Source organism: Pseudophryne corroboree, chromosome 1, assembly GCF_028390025.1.
Source record: "Pseudophryne corroboree isolate aPseCor3 chromosome 1, aPseCor3.hap2, whole genome shotgun sequence".
NCBI lineage: Eukaryota > Metazoa > Chordata > Amphibia > Anura > Myobatrachidae > Pseudophryne > Pseudophryne corroboree.
In genome coordinates, this window is record NC_086444.1 from 556,126,131 (window position 1) to 556,134,617 (window position 8,487).

Below are 8,487 nucleotides of genomic sequence, written 5' to 3' on the forward strand. Positions count from 1 at the left end.
GGTCAGAAAAAGGTTGGTTTGGTGCCGCACAGGACTAAAAAACAATCTCTTTATAATGGGCTTTTATAAAAATTGTCCCTTGTAACCAACAGTGCATATGCATGAGAGATGCCTGAACTCAGTATCCAAGGAGTTATTGTTGTTGGTGGTGCACCCAGAGTCAAGAGTACGTGTCAGTATTTAAAAGAGAAAAGAGAGACTCTGTGTTGGGGCACGCTTAAAAATAAAACTTAACTTTTAATCAGAATATGGTAAGATTATGGTACACTGACAAACACACATATAATATTTTGGGAGAAGGTCATACAGATTTTTAACCTCTCTCCACTTGTAATAGTAATAGGAGTAACAATTCTCCAATTTATATCAGTATTTAAGGTGACAGTAACACCTAAGATGAAAATATCAGAAATTCAATTTCAACATAACAGAGAAAAGATTCTAACGTATGGCACAAAGGCATTTGATATAACAGTTTAGACTATGAATTTTGGTCCATTAACCAATGCCTATTGTGATGATGTATCCTGGTATCCTGTTGGGGGTTAAACTGCTATTGCTAAGTTTCTGGTCAACATGTACAGTGAAACGAAAAAATTCTAAGTGAGTCTAGGATCAGACAGATTGAGAAAGGAATATAGATGTGAAATTGGTAAGGGTCAAAGGTTGCTCCAACACTTCTGCTTTTCACATAAGAACAGAGATATTTATTACTGCACCTAAGATTCCCTAGCGGTCTCCCATCTAGGTACTATTCAGGCTCCTCACTGCTTAGCTTCCAAGATAGGCGAGATTGGGCGTAACCAGTGAGATATGGCAGTAATATCACATAGGTTGTGAATGAGAGGGTGTATGGTTATTGGCACATACCAAAAGGAGTACTTCTGCTGTCCAAATATTGTGCACAGCCTCTCTGTAACTTTCGTATTGCAGAGAAATTATGTGACTGGCATCTGGATGAGAGAGTACTGAAAAAGCAAGATATAGGAAACAAATAGGTTCAGGGCCCACCTTTAATTGTCCACTGTCATATAGAGATATAGCGGACAGTGGATGAGAGGGGCGGGTTACCTGGGCCTATGGAAAATTAGTGTGGAATTACACAGGTATCTTAAAGTTTTCTGACAAACAACCAAGTTCAAAATTTTGCTATTGGCAATGCCTCTAGGGTACAGCAGTAGGGAACAAAAATTCGCTATTTGAGATATCCCATGGTCATATGTGATCCAAGAAAGAGTTTTTTTAACAATGTGTTATGGTTTGTATGAATAAATTAACCATCTACATAACAATATTAGATCACAATGTAAGAATAAGACTAAAGAACATCCACTGAAAACGTTGAATATTTAGCATTATAGTTGAATAGATAGAAGAAAAATAGCAGATTACCGGATATTAGATAATTAGATAACCAAAAATTACGACAACTATACGATACCAGGAGGTAGGTGGGCTGAACCGTGCACTGTTCAGCACCACTAAACACAGACGGCCGTTTCACCTGAAGGTGGCTTGTTCACTGTGTGAGTTGGTAGTGGAAGACTGTCTATTTAAGGCCAATATGGGGGAGTGGTCTCATTGTAGGGACCAATCATAGAGGGGAAAGAATGAATCATATGATGTTCATGAGGTATTTAGTACCTCACTTCCGGTTTAAAAAAACGGAAGTGGTGTCAGATCGCGTCATCTCACAAGCCTTTGTATAGCTATATGGGCTTTGAATTACACTGAGATGAGTATAGGTGGAGAGAAATCAATGTTTTGGCCTGGATGCTAAGGCCACGAACGGGGCAACGGCTCCGTGACTGGAAGTCCTTAGGTCGAAGGACTACATTGTGACGCGTCACTTCACAGTAGCGCGTCACTTCCGGTTTCTCCAGGGTTGCTGCCTATGCTGTATAAATCCAAGGGTGCTGCTGTACTTGATCCTAAATTTAAATGAAAGCCTAGAGCAGATATGAAACAAACTTCAACATCACAAACAGATTTGTGAAAACTAGACGCAAGGGTGGAAATGGAAATTGTCAAAGTGTTTTTAAATAAAGTGGGGAGAGACCACATTTGTGGCCAAGGTCAGTGTGACTCAGAAAAGAAAGAATCATAATCCAGCGCAACTGCCAGAGAAGTAAACGTGATGTTTTCTGTCGGAGCATTAGAGATAGGTTCTTCTCAATTATTTTGTTTTATGCACTCACTCAAATGAATGGCTCCAATTAGTCAACCTTAATTTTGATTTATTATTGATGTTCCACATTTTGGGATTATTTATTTAGAAGATGCAAATTTGTTGTACAGGGATCTTGTTTTCCTAAGGGCTGCATAGGGCAAGACCTTGCAGTGTTAGAAGAACAGAGTTTCAGTGATCTTGCATTACATCAGCTTCCCATTACACTGCAGCACTAGATGAGCCAGGAGCTCCTGTGAGGCACAAACAGTTACTGAATAAGGCCCAGTATGGAGTCTCATGGTGGCTTACAGCTAGGAAGATGTCTGGCTTGCCAGGCTGAGGCATGCTGTGGGCACAGAGGTTAGCAATGCTTCCTCCAACAGTCTTACAGTACTTATAGTATGAAATGACTTTGGACTGTAGTATGGTAAGCTCCACTAGGACAGAGGCTCAATAACAAAAAAAATTACTGCACAGTCGTGCTTAGTACTTAATATGAATAAAATAAACAAGACACACAGGTATGCTCACATGCGTGTAACTGGGACACACAGGTATGCTCACATGCGTGTAACTGGGAGCTGTGAAAAACAAAAATAATGCACCTGCTATCTTAATTCCTGAAAATGGAGAAGGAGGCTTTGGCCCCTAGGTTTTCAGTTTGTCAAGTAATGTGATAATTAATAATTTAATATTTGCTTGGTTGAAGTCCTTCCTGTTCCACACCAATATAGGAGTGGAGGTGAAAGCCTGCGTGTTGTTCCTGATTGCATGTGCCTCTCTAATTTTTTTTTTTTTTCAGATATATTTTATTGAAATTTTTCAAACAAATATTGGACAGTTCAGATTATGCAATAGATGAGCCATAAAAAGCATATAGAAAGTCCATTAATAAAACAGAGGACTAGAAAGTAATGTACCTTCATATCTCACAATAGTCAAGGAAAGAAGGTCTTCCCTAGATATACTGCTATCAGAGCATACTGTACCAGTTATAACAATGTGCAAGAAAAAGAAGGTTACTTAACCGTTGCCAAAATGTCGCAATCAATAATGAACACTTGTGAGAACATAACTAAGAAAAACAAGACCAAATAAAAATCGGGGGGATGGGGGGGGGGGGACATCGAACACATGAAGGGGAAGTGGGGATGGGAAAGAGGAGGAGAGGGAGAAATAAATCATCTCAAGTCCGGTGTTCTATTCTGACAGGTTTGTGTTGTCAGACGAAATCTACGTAGATGCTAAGTCAACCTAGGACGAAGGTCCTGCGTCATAAGAAAGTCTCCTAAGTAAGTTCCATGAAGTGTTTTCAAACAATTGAAGAATATGATTCTGTGAATGTACGTCTAATATATTAATAAAATATTCCCATTTATGGTAAAATTTTTCAGCTCCATGTTCAATATCAGGCATAGTAGTGCGTCTATCGTAATATAATATTTGTAACAATTTGTATTTGACTTCTGATATGGAGGGAGCGGAGTGTTGGGTCCAATGGATAAGAATGATCTTTTCTGCAACCGTGACAATTGTGATTAATAAACTGAGTTTTTCTTTCTTGTTTGGGCCCAAGTCCCAGTTTTTGAAATTTCCACATAGACATGCTAGAGGGTCAGGGAGTACGGTGATAGAGAACATGGAGTTGATCAAGCAGATCAGCTTATTCCAAAAAAAAATTATTTTACCACATTCCCATACGCAATGAATAAATGTGGCATGAGACATTGAGCATTTAATGCAAGCCCCGGTTTCAAGGGTTGTCATGTATCTCCTTTGAGCAGGGGGGGATATATGCTCTATGTATCATTCTAATATGGACTTCTTGTAAATAAGATGATTGCAAAAATTTTAGAGATGTTTCATATTGCGCGAGTAGGTCCGATACTAGGTTGATACCCGGGACATCTATGGACGATTTCTGTAATGAAGATTCCCAGTGGGATGAGGTGGAAATGGAAGCTAGGGGTTCATACAATAAACTAATTTTGTATGGTACAGAGGATATGAGTTTGAGAAGCGAAGCAAATGTTGACATCGTTTTATCTGTAGTCGAAGGTGTGGGAAGGGATTGAATATAATGACGTGTTTGGAGATACATATAAAAATGATGAGATGGGATATAATATCTAGATTGGAGATCGGCAAAGGAGAATAAGTTGCCACCTGGGTCAAATACTTTTGCTATCGAGGCCAAGCCCTTATCCTTCCACTGCATAAAAGAGGCATTAGACAAAGAGGGGGGGAAAGCAGGGTTCCCCCACAGTGACGTGTACGGGGAATAGCTGGGATTAGTGTGAAATTTCTTATTAATTATAATCCAGGATCGGTATGTGTCCATAAATAAGGGATTATTTTTAATGACAGTCAGAATGTCCGACAATTTAGAGTGTAGCAGGGCATTTGGAGAATAAGGAGAGAGCAAGGCAGAATCCAGATGGCTATCTGTGTAAGAACTAGTGTCGAGTAACCAGTCACTAATATAACGAAAAAATATTGCATTAGAATATAAATTTAGATCAGGGAAGCCGCGGCCTCCATGTTTACGGGGTAGTCGTAATTTGGAGTAGGCTATTCGAGGACGTTTCCCTTGCCACAGAAAGCGGGAAAAGAAAGAATTCAAAAGTTGTACATCTTTCTTGAGCAGTCTAATCGGCAGCATCTGCATTACGTAAAAGATTTTTGGAAATAGAACACTCTTAATGGCTGCTAATCTGCCTAGGAGGGAGATGGGCAGTGACATCCAGTTGTCTAGATAGTTTTTAATCTTGGCAATGATTGGGGTAAAGTTAAGTTTATAAAGGTCCGATAAATCTGCTGATATATGTATACCTAGATACTTAACCGAGGACTGATAAATATGAAAGGACTGGAGAATAGGAAGTGATTGAAAAAACGAGGGTGGACCGTGGATAGGGAGAATCACTGATTTATCTAGGTTGACTTTATAGCCAGAAACGGATCCAAAAGAGGAAATGAGGTTTAGGACAGCTGTGAGAGAGGAAGATGGATTGGAAAGAAAAAGAACCATGTCGTCTGCGTATAAGGAAACCTTCAGTTGTTTAGACCAGATAGTAATGCCTTCAAATGACGTTGAGTTACGTATTGCGATCGCCAGTGGTTCAATGGCTAAAGCAAATAAAAGGGGGGATAGAGGGCAACCCTGTCTTGTTCCACGGGAAATAGAAAAAGAAGACGATAGAGAGCCATTGCAGGAAATTTGTGACTGGGGGGAATGGTATAATGCTTGCAGAGTGGATATGAAAATGGGGGGGAGACCAAACAAACGCAAAGTGGAAAAAAGATAGTTCCAATCTACTAAATCAAATGCCTTTTCGGCATCGAAAGAAACAAGCATCTTAGGGGGAGCAGAATTAATAGAAATCGAGTGATGAATCATTGCCAAGATTTTACGGACATTAACAACTGAATGTCTGCCTAAGATAAAATCTGTCTGGTCCGGATGTATAATTTGGGGTAAGTACAGTTTCAGTCTGTTTGCTAGGATCTTAGTAAACAATTTGTAGTCAAAGTTTAGTAAGGAAATTGGTCTATAATATCCTGGTAGGGATAAATCCCTTCCCGGTTTCGGGAGTAATTTAATGATTGCCGAGTTGAAATAAAGAGGCACAGATTGAGTACTGATTATGTTGTTATAGAATGCCACTAAATTTTCTCCGAATCTAGGCAGTAAAATCTTATATAATTCTGCTGTTAAGCCATCCGGACCAGGGGCTTTCATGGGTTTGGAATACTGAATAGCTTTCGTGACTTCGTCAATGGTGATAGGGGCCTCCAATACATGTGAAAATTCCTCAGGGAACTGTGGGAGGGAGGGAAACGTCCAGGAATGAGAAGAATCATTAATAAGTAAGGGAGGATTGTCGTGGTTAGGATCAGAATATATTCTTTCGTAAAAAGATTTCATAATATCAGTGATCTGGTCACTCGAGTTTGTTAAGGAGCCATCATCACGACGGAGGGGGTGAACTAGCATTTGCGGCTGCGAGCCTCTTAAAAGATTGGAAAGAAGGCGTCCTGTCTTGTTACCAAATTTATGGAATTTGTAGTTAGTAGTGAAAAGTGATCGTTCGCTTTTACATTTAAAATATTCATCAAAGTGAGTTTTTGCTGTGGTATAAGCCAGTTTATTAGATGGTGAAGGGGCAGATTTAAATGCTTGATAAGACTCAGTCAATTTGGATTGTAAGTCCAAATACGAAGTGGCTAAACGTTTGTTCTCAGCCGCGACATACGAGATAATTACTCCTCTAAGGAATGCTTTACCCGTTTGCCAAAATAAAGAAGGGTTTGAGGCCTCACAATCCAAATTAGTATGCTTAAAGTCCATCCATGCGGCCTCTATTTTCTGGCGAAATGTTAAGGATTGAGACAAATAATTAGGAAATTTACAGAGTCTAAAAGTGCCTCTATCTAATGAGGTTTGCAATGTAATCCAGACTAGAGCATGGTCTGACAAACCTATAGGTTCAATGGACGCATCATGTATTGTGGGAAATAAGGAGGTAGCCAATAAAATATAATCAATGCGAGAAAGAGTTTGATGTGCAGCAGATAGACACGTATAGTCTTTGTCGGTCGGATGCATTGCACGCCAAACATCAATCAGGCAGAGTTGTTCAGAAAGGGCTGGGATCCCTAATTTTGGGAGGATGGAGGGAGTCTTTTGTGGGGTGGATTTGTCTAATATAGGGGAGGAAATAAGATTAAAATCCCCTAATAAAATGAGAGGGCTAGAGCTATAAGGTAGCAATTTGGTAAGTAAGTTGGAAAAGAAGGATTTCCTATAGACATTTGGAGCGTAAATCGTACAGAGGACATAAGGGGATTTATTGAGTAAAATTTCTACAGTCAGATAACGACCTTCAGGATCTATCACTGACGCAGAGATAGAAATGGGTAAGGATTTTTTGACTAGATTGACTACTCCGCGTGATTTGGAGTTGAATGGGGCAGCTGCTAATAATTTCCAGCCCAATATCTGCAACTTCAGTGGTTCAGAATGAGTTAAGTATGTCTCCTGAAGGCAAACAATGTCAAGTTTCATCTTGGAGATATAAGTAAGTATCTTACGTCTTTTAGCTGGGGAGTTGATCCCTCCCACATTCCACGTACCTATTCGTACTGACATTTAGGTAATGGGGGCGTTAAACAAGGACCAGAAAGGAACATCCCGACTCAACCTGTCAATCAAAAAGAGATAGGGGATGGGGGAGGGGGAAAAACAGGAGGGAAAAGACAAACAGACGGACAGGGGAAACATGACGAATAAAATATGCATAACAGAACAAATAATTTCAACATCCTTAGGAGGAGGATAGGTAATATATAAGTAAGACAATAAAGTACAATGCGCTTGAAAAGCCTTAATAAGTATATTATAACAAGAATAAATTGTGCAGGCCTCAACTGTAATGAGAAGATAACATCAATAACAGTTAAACCTAGGCCTTAACATCCGGACTTATAGAAAGATACCCGTAGAAGCCTAAACATGTTCATTGAACAAGAGCCATGAGGAGGAGTAGTGGAGTAATCTTAGATTAGTGGGCGGTAGAAGGTGGGTCAGTAATATCTGCTTGAGATGTAGTACTACCGGCTTCAGCCAAGAAGGCTTCGGCATCAGCGGGGGTGTTGAAGTCTCTATAGGACGTTCCATCAAATAGTCGAAGTCTGGCTGGATACATCAGATCGAATTTTCGGTGATCAGCGACCAAACGAGAGCATATGGGAGAGAAGGCTTTTCGTGCTCGAGATAATTCAACTGAAAAGTCCTGAAAGAGGTACAGCCTAGCTGATTCCCATAATATAGGGTTCTTGTTGCGGAAGGCCGACCACAATGTCTGTTTATGTAAATAGTTGAGACATCGGAAAAGGACAACCCGTGGGCGATTATCAGTAGCGGGCGACTGGTGACCCACTCTGTGAACTCTTTCTACGACGAGGTCACGGCATTCCGCTTCCACTCCTAAGATGGTTGGTAGGGTAGAACGCACAAAGTGGGCTAGTGCTGGGCCCTTTACTGATTCTGGAAGACCCACGAGGCGGATGTTATTTCTTCTCAATCGATTCTCCAGGTCGTCTACCTTATTCCAGAGATGATAGTTGTCTTTCTCCAGTTTGGGGACTACCTGAGTAAGCTGTGAAACGTCTTGAAACAAGGAGCCAACCCTATGTTCCATTTCCTCAACACGATGAGTGAGTCGGTTTAATTGCGAGGTGATATCCGATACTGCTTGAGATAATAATGGCCCCATAGTTGCCTTGATTGCCTCCACCACGTCATTGTAGGTAAC

General features: G+C 40.3%; 1 pseudogene; it reads right to left on the bottom strand.

The window, feature by feature from the left end:
• Nucleotides 1-707: 707 nt before the first annotated feature.
• LOC134944975 (5S ribosomal RNA) lies at nt 708-825 on the bottom strand (annotated as a pseudogene).
• Nucleotides 826-8,487: the final 7,662 nt, after the last annotated feature.